Here is a 19,610-nt window from a genome sequence, read left to right as displayed (position 1 = left end):
ATTCGAATGAAACAAAATTGGTCGCAGTTAATAAATTCTCAAACGAACATTTTTGTGCACCGGCGTTAAATGCTACATTACCGTATCTACAGATATATAATAACTATAATTTCCGAACGTATCGAAGTATCTTAATATACAATTGGAATGTATCGTATCGGATACAATCAGCGTTGTGGTATCTTCTATCTGTATCTCAAATACTTCTTGCCTGAGTATCTTGTATCGTATCGCGATACAATTTCAAAGTATCTTTGCCCAGCCCTGCGCTACACGAAACGTCGCACGCATTTACTGTAGGCGGCAATGTAGAATAGAAATCGCCTTGTACGGACGGCCAGGTTTCTGGAACAAAGACGGTTGTATTACTGTTAGAATCATATATTATGCAGCTTGTCTCGCGGCACCACCTGGAAGCCTTTGCTTTTGCAGTATCGCAGCCGGCCAGTCCTTTCGCGAGCAAGCACTTGCCTGTCCAGTGACCTACATTTAGCCGGCCGATGGGCAGTGACCGAGGTTATCCGTTGCCTTCTCCGTCGGCGTCGGTGGTTCAGTGGTAGAATACTCGCCTGCCACGCGGGTGGCCCGGGTTCGATTCCCGGCCGACGCAAGTTTTTTTTTTTACTTTAAAATTGAACTTTTGATAAGCCATTTTACTGGCACTGGCTGTTCTAAGTGAATTGATGAGCGTGACTTCAGCAATGCAAAGTATTATATAAAATGGCGCAAGCGAAGCAAGTACTATACCGATAGCTCTGCCTATTGGTTGTTGATAAATTTTATATTTCTCTTCATATACTGCTTCCAAGAATGACTCGTACAACGAAGGTCTCAATTCAGATCTAGGTGCATTATTTAAGGGCTGCGCAAACGATGCACAAGACCGCAAAAAATTACTTCAATTTTTCAAAACGCAGGAGACAGAGAAAATAGGGGCTACCATTTTAGGAATGGCATGCAAATGCTATGTGATTCAAAGATTATTAATGCGCACAAAATAACAGCGCACGCCATGAATACGAGATTCCAGTTGGCCTAAAGTGCGAACTTCAAATTTCCATCTTACGCTTCTTTTATCAGAATACACCAACACTATACATGGCAATTTTGACGTTGTGTGTAGCATTTATAAGTAAAAAGTTAGAACCTACTAACAGTTGGGTGCAGTACTTTTGATCGGTCTATGACTTCTCTTTTATCAAAATGGGTAAAATAACGTAAATTAGGACACGTCGATTACGTGGTATATTCAGTGCCCAAGCAATCGACCTAATTTACATAGCCAATAACCATATAACTAAATTGTCCGGCCTTCACACAACTCAAGGGAAAGTACTTTCAGCTTGCCCGAGCACATCAGTGTTAAAGATACTACGAGAAGCACTGAGTGCGGTTTGTCGCTAGGAAGTTGATAGCACGTAAGAAAACAATCACTGAGCCAAACTGAGCTTTCGACGCTGAATAGTTTATATAAACAACTATACCTAACCAACACACGTGTTTAAACCACGTATTGTAGCAGTTGACGGAATACCACATACATCGATGGAAAGAAAATCATTTCCACTGTTCCACCTCTCAAAAACACGACATGCTCAGCTCATGAGGCATACACTGCTGCTTGGGGACTACGGATTAATTTTGACCATTTGGTTTGGTGTTCCTGATGCCATCTCAATGTTGGAAGTTTGAAGTTTATTTACAGTTTCGACAATACATAGGAGACATTAATTGTGATGGTGCCGAAGCAAAAGGCGTGGTTATACACGCCTGACTAGGCCATTGGCACTAGGAGAACTGCAGAAAAAGAAAACGCTAGAATTGTGTCTTTATTTTTCATGCTATACTATACAATCTCAAGCAGTGTATATCTTTTAGCACTGCGCGGATCGCAACCTTAATCTTGTGCTACGCATGTTCGTGCTTATGCAGCACAGTTGAGTTCACAAGTTTACTCAGAATGCAAGTCGGGAGTACGCAGAAAGTTCAACAAGACAAAGGCGATTTATGAATCCTGTCCAGAATGCTTTCGCGATAAGAGGGTTGTATGCGCAGACAGATAAACAAGTACACTGCCCTATCAGATGACTGTAGATGCTGGTGTACCTTCCTTCTACTTTATTTTTTTCGAATTCTGGTGTGCACCCCCGAATTCGAAAAATTTAAGGTTGTAACAATGAAGGTTGGGCAGCGCGGGACGTACACGCCCTGCGCAGTCAACAAAGAAATGTAGATAATTAAAAGTATCAGCGTTGCAGTAGATTTGAAAACTAGGCTTTCTAGGAAGATTTTCACGTATTTATCCGAACACGCAGATGCCGCATTGCCAATTATCTCGCCCACAAGATAGTAGCTGCATTGTTACGGTGCGTTATGGACATGAGCTAGCGTGGTGCCCTCCGAAGATGAAGACGACGAGTGGGCGTGAAGTGCTTGCGCGTGGGGGTTTCTCAGCCATCTTGTTTGGGTGCCGATTCACTGTTGTAAATACCCATTAAACCGTCATCTCGTCTCCGTCACAATATATTATACAGGACGTCTCAGCTATCACGTAGCACGATTTAAAAAAAGGGGGAACGGCTTTACGCGAAGCAAACCTAGTACATAGTGTTCCCAGTACACTGCAGTATGCGCTACTATTATGTTTTGTTAATGAGGTCGATTAATTACCCATAATTATGTTTCTAACTCGGCAAGTACTCAGCTAATTATGAAAATGTCAATGATTCCTTTTCATAATTCATAATATGTAGGCATGCTCAAATTACATCTTACTGCGCTATTTTCAACAACGGACTAATTACGTGCTCGTTTTTTCCGGCTGATGAAGAAAGCCCGCGAAATATGAAAACTAACGCGTGACTACGCTCCCACACGCAAAAGAAAGCAGCGCCTTCAAATAAGCTTACTCCACGCAACCGCTTTTCCTTTTGTCGGTTGCCAGAGACAGCGTTACGCACTTTGTCAAGGCTACAAGACGAGCGCCAACAACATGCGTCGCAGTTTAGCAGGGATTCGTTGCACTCGATTTTACGCCACTATCATTATCCGTATCTCCCGGCCAACGGTTCTTATCGATAACGAGGCCGTGCGCTCTTCAGATTATGGCTGACTCAAGACGAAAGCGGTGCGTTTCTTCTGCCGGGGAGTGTATTATCCATACATCTATACATTTTTCATACATACATTATCCATACATTTTCCTTCACCTGCTAACAGTGAGCGTGTTTGAGGGCGCTGCTTACTGATGCGCGCTGCAGCCCAGTCACGTGTCACTTTTCAGATTTGGCGGGCTTTCTTTATTAACCAATAAAATAGAGCACGCAATTAGTACGTTGTTGAAAAAAGCGCGGTTAAATGTCATTTGAGCATGTACATATGCCTCATTGACATTGTAATGATTAGGTGAGTATTTGTCGAGTTAGAAAGATAAGTAGGACTAATTAACTAAACCTCGAAAAAAATTAGTAGGGGCTATTACAGTATACAGGGAACAATACGCACTATGTTTACTTCGCCTAACGACGTTCCTGTTTTTTTTAATTGTGCTGCGTTATAGCTGGGCACCTTGTATATGCAGCCACATCTGTGCTATTGCTACTGACATTCCGTAGGCTACTCAGCAAACGCTATGTGCCTTAATATCATCCCTCAAAAAATATGTACTTTCTGGTCTAGAAGTCCTTTAATAAAGCTAATGTTTTAGATGACATTGGTTAAAATTGGATCGATCTTCGATAAGGTTCAACGTGCTGATGGATGGATGGATGGATGCAAAAGTTTATTGAACGTCCTGATGTGCACGACTCAGTGAGCAGTGGGGCACTCCCACTTTGGGGCAATCTGGCCAAGCCCGACCGCCGCATCGTGGGCCAGCTGGCCAGCCCATAGTTGAGCCCCGGCATCGGGGCTTTTGATTGCGTATATCCACTTGTCTTCGTTGATTTGGTCAGTGCCTCGTAACGAGGGGCAACGCCAGAGCACGTGGTCTAGGCGAGCGAATTCGTTGCAGTGCCTGTAAGAGCTACTGGGATAAGTGTCGGGACAGATTTTATGTAACGAAGCCGGGATGGCATACGAACCTGTCTGCATTATTCTGAAAGTCAATGCCTGCACTCTATTTACCTTTTTTTAGAGCTGCCAGATTTCTTTTTTTTTTCTTCAGGATAAAAACAGGTAGACTTCCTGGAAGATTCTTTTGTTGCAGCTATACTGATTGTCTCACGTAATTTGAACCAAGAATTTTTCTGAAAGTGGTTAGGCGCGTGTGAAATGTGGTGCTTCTCAGGGCATTTTCATACTGCTCAATCAGTTCATGAACTGAGATAAATTGTGCAAACATTTCAAAATTCGCTGTGTAGCCGAGTGCGTTTCATTACGTTGTAGAAGGGACTCAGCGAAGACCTATCGATTCGACTATTTGTGGCAAACCCCAGAACGGCAGCGCTCGTTCTGGGGTTTTTCGCGCTTTTTTCATTTGCCATGTAGGCACTGCATTACTATGCTCTAAAATGCGCTGCAGAACACGAACAGTCTTATTGCACTAAACTTGCCGCATTTTTCTTTACGTCCATTCCAATGCACGTGTTTGATGTGTGTTATGTCACCTTTTAATATTCCCTACATGATTATGTGGCGATGTATGTAATTATTTGAAGCGTGCAGGTAAGTTTACACTTGTGCGTCACTTTTGTCGTTCCGCATTTATTTCTCACTGTCCGTCGTACCTGAGACAGCGAGTGCGAGCCAGCATGGTGACCTCGATGCAACTGGACGTTCGTCGGCCAGTGAGGCCCTTTTTCAGGAACGCATCCGGATCCTCCGACAGTCAACGTCGGTTGTGGTTACGTATGGTTACAAGTGGTAGAATACTCGCCTGCCACGCGGGTGGCGCGAGTTCGATTTCCCGTCCGGCGCAGCTGCTTTCTTCGTTTTACAATATGCTGCAGTCTGTGAATTATCGAAATTACGTGTAGGCCGCGTTTCCTTACGCCAGCGCTTCGGTGAGTCACGCCGGGTAGGATCATGAAGGAGTAAGCTGCTGGCTTACTTCGTATAACATTCCGATCTGTTGCTATCGCATTCATTGCTTCGCCCTTGCGGCGAAACTGACGATTTACACTACCTGTTTTCTTATGTGCAACGGAAGGCTTTGAGGTCACAGTGTCTAATCGTGCAACGGTAACGCAGGAAACGCGATGAAGCTCCCTTTATCGCGATTTTGGATCTGAAGCGTCGTTGAAGTCGCTCACCCGATATACGCTGCAAATTGTCGTATAGGTGAATGCGACAGCAAATGAGTGAGGTCATCTCTATGAGGAAGTAACGTTGTGTGTATATCAAGCATGTGCTTCTGCGACCGTGCTCATGCACTGCAGTGCGTCGCACCTGCGCAGCTGCCTGACGCAGGTTTCCGGTTCCCCTGCCGTTGCCGCGAAGGCAGCGCCGCTTTTTCTCAGCGTGAGCTCATTTGACATCGCAATAAGCGTGAAACAAAGCTTGAAAGCCTTGTAATATACGGAATGTAATTTTAGGCTCGAAAATGGTGCGCCTCAGCACCAGCAGACTACGTACAGCAGTCCGAACGACTACTTCGTGCAGTACGAAGACTTATCCACGAGGCCACGCGACGCACCAGTTTTTGTGACTTTCAAACGCTATTTGAAAAGTACAAATCCTATAAAAAATAGCGAAATGAATGTTCGATTGCGTCGCTATCAGCCACGTTATTTCCATTTCCACAACTATCACACTTTCTGGCAGGTTGTCAGTCCTTTCAAGGTCCTCGGTAGCAGGGTTGCCACTGACTTTCGAGTAAATGTCGCCAAACGACGAGCAAAAAGTCGCCAAAAGTCGCCATTCTGGATATGGGCGGCATACCTAGTAATAAAAATTTCCACTCACGTATGGCACCGTAGAACACAGTGTCATCCAATACCCTTAAATTATATTGACGTTTCTCAATGCCAGTCGTATCGCCCGCTTCACCATGGGAGTCCATGGTGCTGCTTCTCCGACTAGCCGCAAGATGTGCGTGGTGGCGCAAGGGTGAATGAATGAAACGCTCATGATATCCTTCCATCCCTGTCCGCTCGTTTCAAAGGTACAAGTGTGGTAAACTTTGAGCGAAAACTCTCAAAGCGTTGTTTGTAGGCAGCTTTACGTAACCTTATATGAATTAAAAGGGTTAAAAGGTTTATTTAAAGTAACACGACAAAAGTCTTACAGGAAACGATCATTAGTGAGTCTTACACCTTTTCAGTGCGAACTGATATGATACCAGACGCCACCGACCTTTTCTTATAGTAACTTATATCTACACGCGTCAATCCGACGCGTTATAATAATAAACAGGTAGACAATGTAAAATGTGATATAGCAATTGTTTTCATTGCACACGCTCACTGAGAGCAGTGGAAAATGCTTCAATAAATATTTTTTTTCTATTTGACAAATAGCCGCGTATCCGCCTCTCTTCGCTATTCCAAAACTGTCTTTACGAGCTGACTTGGGTGCATTGCAACAGTGAATAAGTCGCCAAGCTATTCAGAACAGTTGCAGCTTTGGCCGAACAAATGGTCGGAACGCTCTGCCAACCCGTCGTCTAGCCCCTTCAGAAACGAAACTTTAGAGAAGTTTAAAGCACCTAAACCATAAAATTATAGTCAAAGATTACCCCCTCGTGGTTTGTAAGGCAGTTCGCTGACTTACATTTTGCTAGAATGTCGCTGTGGGACGTTCAAGTACCTCCTGCATCTAGATCAAGGAGGTTTAAAAAAAACCTCCTTGATCTAGATGAATTGGAGATACACACGAATTACAGGATGGACTTCCGAATGACGCGTAATGTGCACATTCTACTCGTGGGTCTCAAAACCAAGGAAAATACAGAGAATGTTGCCGCTCATTCGTTGGGAAGACACTGAGCTTAGGATGCATAACTCAGTGGAGACCTTCGCCGAAAATCGCCAAAAATTCACCATGTCGCCATTCATAATTTTAGGTCGCCACGGGCCTCTCAAATTCGCCAATTTGGCGGAAAGTAGCCACCATTGGCAACCCTGCTAGGTAGGAAGGGGCTCAGCCCCCGTTATCCTTGTGGACCAATTCGATGAGGGCAATCATTACCATGCCTCCGCTCCCCAGTAACTAACGCTTCTGAGCATTAGTATCTCTCTTGGAACAAGGATAAAAATAACTTTAAGCTTTGTAACTCGTAATAATATCGAGGATTTTACATGCCAAAACCAGGATATGATTACGAGGTGATAGGTTTATCTGACGCGAGCCTAAATATAAGCACACTGGCGTCTATAGCATTTCGTTTCGATCAAAATGCGGCCGCCGCGGCCGGGATTCGATCCCGCGACTTTCGGGTCAGCAGTCAACCACTGTAACCACTACGCCACTGTGGCGGGTCCAGACGAAATCGACAATACGGGCCTCGTAAAATGTTCTTCCGTCTATTACTACAAGCTTTAAGGTTGCAATGCTCACAAACGTGGGCGACGCCTTTTTAAGTATTTGTGCTCGTGTGTATATGCGTTTGTGCGTTCAAACCTTCCAGACAACTAAAATACGTTTGGTGTGTTTTCATATTTTCGTGTTCAGATATCATTTCATCTAAGATATTGGAGCCTTGAGAATAAAGCAAAATTAAACTCCGAATTTGGGATAAATTGTGATTTATGAAAAATAAACTCCGATAAACGCCGAATTTGCGCCAAAAAAAAAATGAACTCCGAGAAACGCCCTCCGAATTCCAAAAAAATTAAATCAACTCCTACAACGCGGAGCCCTATACACTCTTAGCAAACGACCGCTTAAAACAACGCATATAAGGCGGAAAGTAGGTCAAATTTTCGACGCTTATAAATGGCTCTCTAAGCGGCCTACATATACGGCTCTTTCATGCGGCCCTTCTTTATACGGCCTCTGGCTAAGCGGCTCTTTCTTACGCGGCCTAAGTTTATGCGGCTCTTCCATATGCGAGGCCATCTCGTTGCCAGAAGGCCGTTTAAAAGTGACCGCTTAAAGTAACGCATACCGTCGATTTGGTTAAGCGGTATTTCAGGTCAAATCTGTCCGGCTTATATACGGCTCAATATGCGGTCGAAATATATGCGGTACTTTTCGCAAATTTGTAGAAAAAAAAAGAAATTCTTCTACATTGTAGTTGATCGTGCAGTGTCCCTCCTTTTCTTTCTTTTGTTCTTTTCAGCCCTCCAACTCATGAATATGCATTTACACATCACAAGAACACTGCACAGAGAGTCACAAACCATAGCAACACACACACTCCACCACGGGGATTTGAACCCAGGCCAACCGCGTGACAAGCAGGCACTGTAACCACTACGCCACCGCACCACACGATCTGGGTGGACTTCCGCGGCTTTATATATGCACTTCACGTTATCTTAGACGATTTTGCGATCGGCTACAACGCTATAATTACGCATCCCGCACGGAGACAGGGGTGAACAATGAACGATGCGTTTCCGAGTGCATTTCTATTTGCCGGCATCATACAGCAGCAAGACGTGCCCTGTTGTGCAACCAGCCGCCAAAGAAAAGTTTTCTGCGATGTTTGACGCAGTACAGGCGGTGGAAGTCAGCTGATCTCATCTCTACTTGGCGAAGTACAGTCTCCCACGTCCTTCGCGAGCATCGCGTTGATGTCGGTGCGTTTATGCGGACAGTATTATGTGGATGTTCATCTCAGAGAATAGGATTAAAACAAATAATCGCTTATTCGCGCAACAAATGGGTTTGGTGTAGTGCAGCGCGTACGAGGCGACGGACCAGCTTTCAGAACGGGCGCGCTCATTTCTCTCCCGAGTATAGCATAGACGATGAAGAAACGTTGTTGTTGAGTCGAAAGAACAACGAGCCTTCGCAGAAAAAGAATGCAGTCTCCCGAGCTCGAGGCTGACGGCGCCGACGAGCGATGCCGTGGAATCGTCATGCTGGGGAGGACGGCGGGTCTGAGGTTGTTCGTTCTCGTGGTTCGTTCGCTGTTGACAGTTGGAAGTGATGCTCCCCTTGGCTTCCACAAACGATGAAACGTAGTGCATGACTGGCGCGGAAAGAGCACGCATGAAATCGCTTGCATCACCCGTTAGAACATATGTTTCCTGCCAAGCGTCGCATCAAAAGAAGCTAGCAATGCTTGAAATCGAATGAAGTCACAATATTATCCAGCTTTCAAGGATAAAACCATGCTATTTCTTCAAAAGTCAGAAGTGGCCTGAAGGATTCAGAAGGATCATGTGAACATTTATATTGAATAATGCAAAGATTAACTTGAAGCATTCTAATATTTAATAGGCGCTGTTAAAGCTAAATAACAACTCCAAATTAAATATGCACTTGTTTTGCACCTTAAAGGTTCATGAACGTTAAGCTCTACAACATGTCTCAGTTGACCGCATATCAGCGCCTAAGAGCGATCTGGTGGAGGCCCTGTGTTGGGAAACATAGCAGGTTGAAGGTTGTTTTCGTATTCCACCCATTGTCGACGAGTGAAAGTGATTCTTTCCTTGGCTACGAGATGTGATCGGAGCGACAAGGGCCAGTATTACTTCACTCCACGTCATCCAGTCGAGTATGCTTTGAGCTTAACAACGCTTTAACGTATAAACTAGCAAAAAGCTAGAAGTGGCTGAACTCGGGCAGTAATCTTGACTTCTAGGAATAAATGTTCACCTATCTTCAAAATGTGCAGTCAGTAGCATCCTGCTCGATTCGGATCATGGGACGCGACATGCAAACGTATAATACTAAATAGTAGATATAGAGGAACAATTCTTATACTCAGTAGGTGTCATAATTGCAAATAACAGCTGCAGATAAAAAGCACGCTTTCACACTAATAGCACACCCATAAATGTTGAGCTTTAAGTGTCCCAGTCAACCTCCCTCATGTTCGATACCAGGGGCGTAGCCAGAAATTTTTTTCAGGGTGGGGGAGTCATCCATGCTTTATGCATGTTTGTGCATGCGTTTGCATGTCTGTGTGTATATATATATACAAGCAAAATTGAAAATTTTCGGGGGGGGATGAGTTGAACGCCCCCAACACCCCCCCCCTTGGCTACGCCCCTGTTCCATACCATGTAGCTTTACGTGCACCTTTATTTAAATATAAGCTGTCATGCAACATCCTTAACTTTGGCTGGTACAGCAGCTAATACAAACTGTGCTTGAGAATTCAAGATTTATTGCCAGTACCAACACTAGCAATACACAATAACATTCTGTAGTAGTTCAAACGCAAGTGTTGCAGCTTTTTTTTCAGAATTAGCAGCTCATATAGCGCTCACATAAGCATGCAGACATACACGTCTAAATGTGCAGATATTATTCTTTTTTACGAAGAACTGCGCGAAATAAACTGGCACAAGGAGATGCACGGACAAGCGTCTTCCTTGTGCCAGTTTATTTCGCGCAGTTCTTTGTAGTCATGAATTACCAAATTGCCCAGCGATCAATTCTTCGATATGATCCTTTACATGCAGCCCACTTCCATGGCAGTTACCACGACACACCATCTGTCAGACATCGTGCCACATGAAGCGTATTCGCATATAGTACTAGACTTGTCCTTCACTAAATGTTGAGACCTGAAATATATTTGTTCTTTTTCTGGCATCATTTCAAAACATGGCCTTTGCCTTGCAGTGTTGAGACATATCTTTGCAGTAAGTTAGGCATTGTGTCCAAATCCATCACTGTGCCAGCCTGGCACTTAATTATGTATGCATGGGTCCCTTATTTCCATTCTTTGCCCCAAGCCCTTTCCTTCAACCATTACTGTAGGACTGAGGGATTTAGGTGTTTCATCTGGCAACGCTAATTGTTGTTGCATTTTGTGCCATTTCTTCGAGTACCCATGCCAGTATTAGTGCATTAAGTGAATGAAGGAACATGTTATGTTGCTGCGCAGCTGCACACTCAGCAGAACAGCCATGAGAGAAAATATAGAGAACATTGTCACGGTACAACGCAAACATAAGTTCTACAAGAGTAGGACAGCTTGTTGACACAAAAAATGGCAGACACAAACATGTCTAATAAGACAGAAACTTGGGCTAGTTGGTTGTCCTTCATGATGAACCAGCAGCACAACCACACACGGACAGAGGAAAGGTACACGAAACACAGCACTCTGTTGTGTGCCTTCTTTCCTATGTCCGTGTGTGTTTGCACTGCCGATTCACCATGAATTACAAACATGATGTCTTCGGCAAAATCCCGAAGACCCACTAGATGTTGATATTCACTGATGTCCCCATTGTCTTTCTCGCCTGCAGAGCACACGCCTCAATACATATACAATAGGATGCATCGTAAGGGTTCTTCACCTATATGCTCTATTGTTGGACTAATAGGGCATTGTGTCAACTAAATAATCAATGTAATAATAAAATCTCCCTAAAATATATGCCATATTCCTTATTGCTCAATTCTCAACCTCCCCGTATTCCACTTCAGCACCTGTGAACATAATGGCCCCCTAAAAGATCTCGGCAGTAGTTTCTCTGAAGTAGTTTTCAAAGCTGTTACTGGATTAGATTAAGCTAACTGAATCTCATGAACTTATCCTTTCAAAACAAATAAGGGGGCAGTCCACTTGTTATTTTCTAGCAATTCAATTTGGCCTTGAACGTGTGCACTTTCCTTGCAGTTGTGTCCCAAAAGCAGTCAGTGACCTATCGGTTATCAGTAAAAATTTTCTTTATGAACAGCCTTACAAGTTCAGTAATGCAGCATTGTAATTGATGTATCATTCTGAAATATAATTTATGCATTCAAAACTCTTCAGTTGAAATTCCTAACCAGTTTCTCCATCAGTAATGACCACCATTGCTATGCGACTCTCGGTACCATCATCTGCATGCATTGATTGATGCATTCTGCAATGCTTTAATCATGCATCTTATCACTGGCCCTGTGATCTCACAAGTCACCTGTGTCCTTCTCTAGACAGTAACAGCTATAAATATTTTGCATAACTTAACTAGTCTTTTTTCCAAACAGCATGACTTACCTCTATTTGCACAGTCAGTAAGCCTGAACACACAGTGCACACTTTTGTAAATTGACATATTTTATTTCCAATTACAAACAAAACTGAGCAACAATGTATACACCAATAGAGCGTTTGTAAACTAATAAGTGAATCTTACACTTTTACAAAAACAAGGTAAAAAAACGACTGCGAAAGAGGTGATCAAATAATTGAACAGAACGATTGTTGTTTTTCTATGCTTTAGGGTTTTCAGGCCTTCTCATCTGACTGGAATTGATAGTGACCTAGCTTGAGTTTCAGCACGCCTATACATAGAAAAAACTCTACTTTATTGCAGAGTGCAGGTCAATACATACATAGAAAATTGCACCACATAAATGGCAGGAGCTACCTAAATGCCTTCAATTATAATAACTTTACTTAAACACAATAAGATAACACAGAATTGACTAGAGTAACAAAGAAGTATTGAAAGTAAGTGGGCCTTGATAGATGTCATATATGTAGCCTTGGAAACAGACGAAGGGCTTGAGGTGTGCTTCCTGCCTGTTTCTGGCATTTAATTTGCAATATATGAGTAGAATACACAGTGAAAAAAATTCTGTTCTATATCATGAGCTGTGTAGTGCACGTAGGTACTATGATTTATCACAAATGTATGACTAAACTAGATACCCTCTATATTAGTAGGCCTGAAGTTTGAGGACGCAGCTTTTCTGTAGGTAGTGCCTAATAAAATTTCAAAGCATAGGTATCAGCTGTGCATGAACGACAAGTGATATGCTAATATAATGCCCTAATAAATAGGACTTTTCATAGCACATGCATCAGGAATAATATGATGACTGTGTATGTTATACTTCGAGGAAAACTACAAAATGAACAATGAATATGTATATATGAACACACGCACACATACACACACACACACACACACATACAGTTATTATTGCACATGATGTCTGCCACAGATTCCAATGCTAGTGTACCTGCTACTCAGGTATTCTCAAAAGAAAGAGCATTGAAAAGTGCATGGACATAAAACGAACTTAAATATCTCTGAAGTTTGTGAAAATTCAGCTAGCCAGCAGCCTTATCTACCCAGCCTAACAATGTAACAAAAAACACACAAACAAAATAAAACTGCACAAAAAAGAACATAAGTTAGGCGTTGTCCTTGAGCTTGTCGAGAATCTTTAGCAGATTACTGCTTGCCCAGCAACGTGGAAAACTCTCTTCCTTGTGGAGTAAACTTTGAATTAGTCCCAATGTTCGGGCAAAAGCAGACGGGTAGGTAACATCCTTTATGTTATGTACGGTCAAACACCAGAAAAGTGCCTTCTTAAGCGTGCAATTATCTTTCAGGGTAACACGCTCGTCCTCAGCACAAAAAATAAGCTTTGTTGCCGAGCTCCAAACAATCATGGGCCCTGGCAACCCATGGACATCTGCAAGATACTGGAAAAAAAGTAATAAAAACTAATATATGTTTTATGTTCTGCACAGCACATCTTTATACAAAAAGCTAACAATTCAGAGGTAGTGGATGGATGAATGCCAACACTAAAATATTACCAGCTTTATATGCAAAACCGTGCATAAATTTAGATTTTTATGGGCGTGGTTTATGCCACAGTAAATAAAGCAGTTTCAGCAACCCCGATAGTCAGCTATAGGTGCCACTGCTTGAAATTTTGCTAATGCATTCAAAGCAGCCACAAGTACAATGTCAGATCTCACAAGTGTATAAGCAAGCGTTTCTTTGTGTTTCGCACGCGATGTTCATATCATATATCTGTTCCATGAAAATGGGCAAAAACAGCAGCCAAATGAGTGTACCGAGACCACAAGTTATGGAAAGCAGAACCTTGGCTTGCTTCAATAGTAGGCTGAAGCCACCTCTCAGTGATGACATATCATAGGTGGTGACAGATGGCATGTGTGTTGGGCATGTCCTTTTGCACTAAACTTGAGTGCTGTAGTGTCACGCTCACAGCGCAAACCTGGAAATACCTGGTTTCTGTTTCTGTTAGGCAATGGAAGAACCACAGGACAATCAAAAAGGCCCGAATGAATTGCCTACATTGACTTACATGATTGCTTATGTGTGTATGCCTTTGTGCATACAGATGTACTTGAACTATCTTAAACTATTTTAAACAAAGGAATTGATTGGACCCTATTCAATGGCAGCAAAGCAACTCTGCTACAAACAAGGTGGACGTAGCGACAGAGTCCACATTGAAAAAACTAAAGGCCATGTCCACACTAGGATACACAGCAGTTCCCAGTCATCATGTAAGGTGGCTACGCATGTAAGGTGGATACACATAGGCTAATATCAATATTCTTTGCAGCACCAAGGAAACAAACTTCAATCTACATGGATGCTCTAATACTGAAATTTAACATATAATCTTTTCGTTGAGTGAATGATAAAAATTACATTCAAAGTCAATGTCAGAGTACTTTAGCAGACTCAAAGGGCCCACTTTGTGTACCCAGATGCATGCAGTGAATGGTGCTGTTGTATATAGACTAATATCACAACTTTGCAGGTCATTTCGGCTGTCAATGCACACGTCTGAGAGTGGTGCAACCACCTGCTTATTGAATATTGTCTTTCTTTCATTGAAATTAAAGCTCTTTTGCAGAAAAACATTCTTGTATTCAAAAGTATTTTGTGTTTGCATACAGCATAATTAGGCATAAAATTACCCTGAATATCTCCTTTAAACGTGGTCTTGACAAACATATGTATTTGTTGTCTGGTCAGACATAGAATAGCTTTTTTTTTATTTCATATGCTGCGCCGAAAATTGCTGCATAATTGTGACAAAATTGTCGTGCGAAAGAAAATTCTTCAATGGAATGAGTTAGCTATAGACTTAATTGTAATTTATCAGAAACAAATATCTAAGTTTTATCTGTTGCAGTACCTTAACGCAGATAAATAGTTACATTGTTTACGAACGTTTTACGATAGTCATGCAAGTACAATACTGATTCCGTTTTTGGGCAATATATGAGAGATAGATCCGCTTCAGGTGCACAATTGCAGATGCTGCTTGATATCGTTCTTCATTCGCGAACCACATAATAGTGAGCAACAGTGTTTCGCTTTCTGACAATTTGCGACCTTCATGCATTTCGAAGAAAAGGTCCGAGCAAGAGGCTCTACCGATGCGCCTTACACAGATCTATAGGGACTCGTTAGGAGCGGTGCTTTGTTTCTAACAGCACAGCAACAACATTGGGAGCATCGAAATAAACTCACCCAGTCGTGCATGGTTCACGGGGCAGTGCCCGCAGTAGGAGCACCAGGCAACTTGATCTGGCACGCCTGGTTCCCCTGGCTGGTGGCTGTACGCGAGCAATCCAATCTGATGCACTCACACTCACATCGCACTCACACGTGCCATCATAACTGCACGCTCTTCTCTGAATGCCTTTGACGTCGGTCGAGGTGTACATCCCACGCAGCACGGCCTGATCGGCACTGCCGAAACGTTGAAGCACGCCAAGACGATCGCGGGACCGAATTCTCAACGAAAACAGAGAGACCACGCAAGGAGCGGGCGCAGAAGAGACGGACACCGCTCGACGCGCATGGGAGAGAGAACTGTAGGGGGGATAAGTCAGCAGCGTGAGCAGGGAGAGAACGCGATCAAAGGTGAAAACTTCCTTCGCACGTTGTGTTTGTAGACGTCGCGGGCGTTGTTTGCGTGACAATTTTGCGTATTCACGAGTAAACAGAAATTAAGGCACGTCTACAATACGAACTTGTATACTTTAAACAAAAACGGTGCGAGGCGAACGAGGCAGCATGAGGCGACTGACGTAACTCGGCACGGCCGCTGCGTTTCCAACGCACGTGCTTCGCACGAAATCAGATATGATTGCCAAGGTCAGGGAGGCGCTGGCTGTATTGGCTGTATGCTGTATCTAGAGTTCACCGGCCGCATCCGGCGCCAACACAGGAAACACTACACGACGTCAACGTGGACTTCGAGCCTTGAGCACGCTCGCTCGGCGCTCTTTCGCTTCTCGCCGCGGCGCCGATCTCAATTTCCCGCATAAAACAGCGGGCCCTGTATAAGCGTTGCGTCCGCTCGAGAAATTTTCGCGTCAATAAACTGCGGGCTCCATATAAGCGTTGCGTCCGCTCGCGGCCGCATATAGCGGGCCCAGCCCGTCACCGCAGAATTTGTCACGCTTAATGGCGATTGAAGGGCCGCTTATATGGAGTACCTTGTGGTGGAATAAAAATGGACCGCTTATGTGCCGGACGTTATACGGGACTTGAATAAGAGTGTAGCTATATTCATTAATAGGCGTTGTGCTGGTTACGCCCGGACGTGCCGATTCTTCAGGGTCATCACCGATCGAGACCTCTGCTGGAGTTCCCATGTGATGGGTCTGAAGAGGCGCCTCAGCCATCTCACGTCTTTTTGTTGGAGGGAAAACGTGGGATACGTTAGTGCACGCGATGTTGCGACTGTACAGGATGTTGTTTCTCTGGTAAGTGCGGTGCAGTTCACCGGTGTACTAAAAAATAATTGTAAGGTTATCACGTGCACAATAGAAAATGATAAGGGCCAGGCACTCAGTTTGTCTCGGATTTCCATGCTGCACGTCAACAGCGGAGGCGATTGTCATTGCAATGGACCATGCGGTCACGATACACATCACTCTGGAGGTACTTACAGTGCACATTAGACACCTCGCTTGTGCCCCTGCCCACTACCTCGCCTCGCTTGGAAAGCATGGAAAAAAAACCGAAAAATGAGGAATCGCCGAGAGCCACTGCGCCGTAAAGGAGAAAGAAGAAGAGCTGTGCTGGCGGTTCGAGTAACGTGGCTCAATTACTTTTGTCTACATTCTAAATTTCCATGTAATGTTTATCGCCGGTTTCATGGCCAATCCCCCTTTGTGGGTAAGATCCAGTGGAAGAGGATCAAGCAAGCAAGCAAACGTGGCTAGGGTGCGGAATGCGAGCTTGTCGGGCGCTTGTACCCGGGCTCTGAAGGCGTCCACCTAGCCGGCGCAGGCCTTCACGTGGACCTGACGACCATTCTACCGGCGTGGCTTTTGCTGAGGCCCTGGCTTGGCGTGGCTGTGGTTCTCGGGCGGGAGACAGCACCGCCGATGACGGCATCCACCGGGAGCGGAAGTGAGTCGGCGGGCTGAGGGCCCGAGCTTGGAGACTTCCACCACCGCGTCCTCCTACTTTACTGTTGGTGTGTCCAACCCGTTGGTGAGCCGTACCGCTCTGTTTCCACATCAGGACTCTCCTGACGACGTTAGCGTGTGGACTTGCACGATTTTACGCTTATGATAAGATTCCCTTGTTTAAGGAGAAGTCTATGTAGTTGTGGTCAGGCTGACGCTTGTTAGTTTACCTTTTGTTCATTCTAGTGTTACCCTTTCGTTTATTTTTTTTGTGTGTGTGAAAATATATTTTCGTTTGTCTGAAAATCAAACGCTCACCTCCGTCTCTTATTCGAGAATATTATTGCACAACTCATTCTAGTTGCTTTATTAAACGAACCTGTCACAAATTGGCGTCCGCGCGACAGGATGTGAGCCATTAGGAAAATTTTGCAGCGCAAAATAACACAGGGACGAGAAGGGAGGACACAACACGTGCGCTTCTCGTCCCTGTGTTATTTTGCGCTGCAAAATTTTCCTAATGTCTTACCAACAAGGCCGAATTTCTCCCCAGGATGTGAGCGTTTCACACCCAGTTCTCCGTTTTCGTAACGGTAAAAAAAAAAAGAAAGTGAGCACGCGAGAGTTGATGGCGCTGGCAGAACGCATGGGGTTGGAAGGAGCGGAGGTGCAAGCATGGTTCGACGAGCGAGAAGCGCGAACGCGCGAGAAACGAGCGGCGGAGAGAGACGCGAAGAAAGAACAGCTCGAGCTGGAAGGCCGCAATTTACAGCTGCGCCTTCAAGCCGCAGAAAAGGAGGGCCAAAGCGGAGAGGCAACCCAGCGACGCTTGGAAATTGAAGAACGGACGCTGCAACTGCGCCTGAGAGTAGCTGAGACCGGTGTCGGGGAGCCTACCGTGGCTGACTCTGGTATCCAACGGAGCGCGTCTGCGGTTGTGAACCCGCATAATTTTATACCAGTTTTTAACGAGGACGGAGACGATCCCGATGCCTACCTGAAGAGATTTGAGGGGGTGTCCATCGGTCAAGACTGGCCACGAGAAAAGTGGGCAACCGCTCTTAGCTTGTGCCTAAGCGGAGAGGCTCTGAAAGTATTTGGGCGATTGGCGCCTGACGATTCTCTATCGTATGACAAGGTCAAGTTGGCTTGCTCCAGCGTTTTCGCTTCACGGCTGAAGGCTACCGGGAGAAGTTCCGGCAGACCAAGCCTGAAGACGGCGAAACTGGAAGGCAGTATGCCACAAGGCTCCAAAGTTTTTTTGACTGATGGATAGAAATGTCCCATACAGGGAGGGACTTCGATTCTGTCCGTGACTTGATTGTGGCCGAGCAATTCATGGTCTACTGCAACAGTCAGCTGGCGCTCTTCTTACGGGAGAAGAACTGCAAGACTCTGGAAGCCATGGCAGATGCGGCTGATATTTTCATGGAGGCAAAGCGATTGAAGAACTCGTTAACAGTTCGGGATAAGTGTGAAGACACAAGTGTCAAGGCTGAAGGGAGTTCCTCGAGCCCAAGTGCAAAGGTGCAATGTTTTGTTTGTGGCCGTACGGGGCACAAGGCTTCTGACTGTCGTACTAAGCCGAAGCAATTATATTGCACATACTGCCGTAAGTCGGGACATGACTTTAAAGATTGTGTGAAAAGGAACAACACATCAAGGTCAGCTACCTCTTGTTTCCTGTTACCTAACGACGAGACTATTCCACAACAACCCACGGACGATGGCAATGAGTCAAAACAAGATGACGATGTCATTGGCACGGTGAACACGCAACCGCTGGGTAATACTTGTCACATGCCAGTGTTGCCAGGCGAAGTCAATGGACAAATGGTACGGGTCCTAAGGGACACCGGCAGTAACATTTTGGTTGTACGCCTATCATTAGTACCAGATAAAGCGTTCACTGGCACTACGGCTACTTTGTGGCTGGTTGATGGGAGCACCATTGTAGTCCCTGAGGCTGCGGTGCACATCAGATCTCCCTACTTTTCCGGGACGGCCATTGTCAAGTGTATTTCATCGCCACTATACGATGTCATAGTAGGTAATATACCTGGGTCACGTGATGCCAATGACCCGGACGACTGCTGGCAACTTCATTCTCGAGATGAATCCAGCAAACGAGAGGTTCATTCTGCGGCCGAAGATAACCGGCCAAGTTCGCTTATGGCTGGAGTAACAGGCCCCAAGAGCTCGCGAAGATTCACAAACGCTAAATGCCCTGGTCGAATATCTCAGAAGTCTCAGAGGAGGTATTACGACCGCCGCAGCAAGCAACGAGAACTGAAAGCTGGCGATCAGGCTCTGATCCTGCTTCCAACAAGCGATAACAAGTTACTAATGAACTGGAAAGGGCCGTTTACCGTAACAGGGAAGAAAAGCGACTATGACTATTGGC

At 44.7% G+C, this 19,610-nt stretch overlaps 1 non-coding gene across 1 annotated transcript; it reads left to right on the top strand.

The window, feature by feature from the left end:
* The first annotated feature begins 539 nt into the window (after positions 1-539).
* On the top strand, positions 540-610 carry Trnag-gcc (transfer RNA glycine (anticodon GCC)). The gene has a single exon. It is a non-coding gene; the product is annotated as a tRNA-Gly (tRNA).
* The last annotated feature ends 19,000 nt before the right edge of the window (positions 611-19,610 follow it).

This window comes from Rhipicephalus sanguineus, chromosome 2, assembly GCF_013339695.2.
Source record: "Rhipicephalus sanguineus isolate Rsan-2018 chromosome 2, BIME_Rsan_1.4, whole genome shotgun sequence".
NCBI lineage: Eukaryota > Metazoa > Arthropoda > Arachnida > Ixodida > Ixodidae > Rhipicephalus > Rhipicephalus sanguineus.
This window is presented reverse-complemented; position numbering and strand designations above follow the sequence as displayed.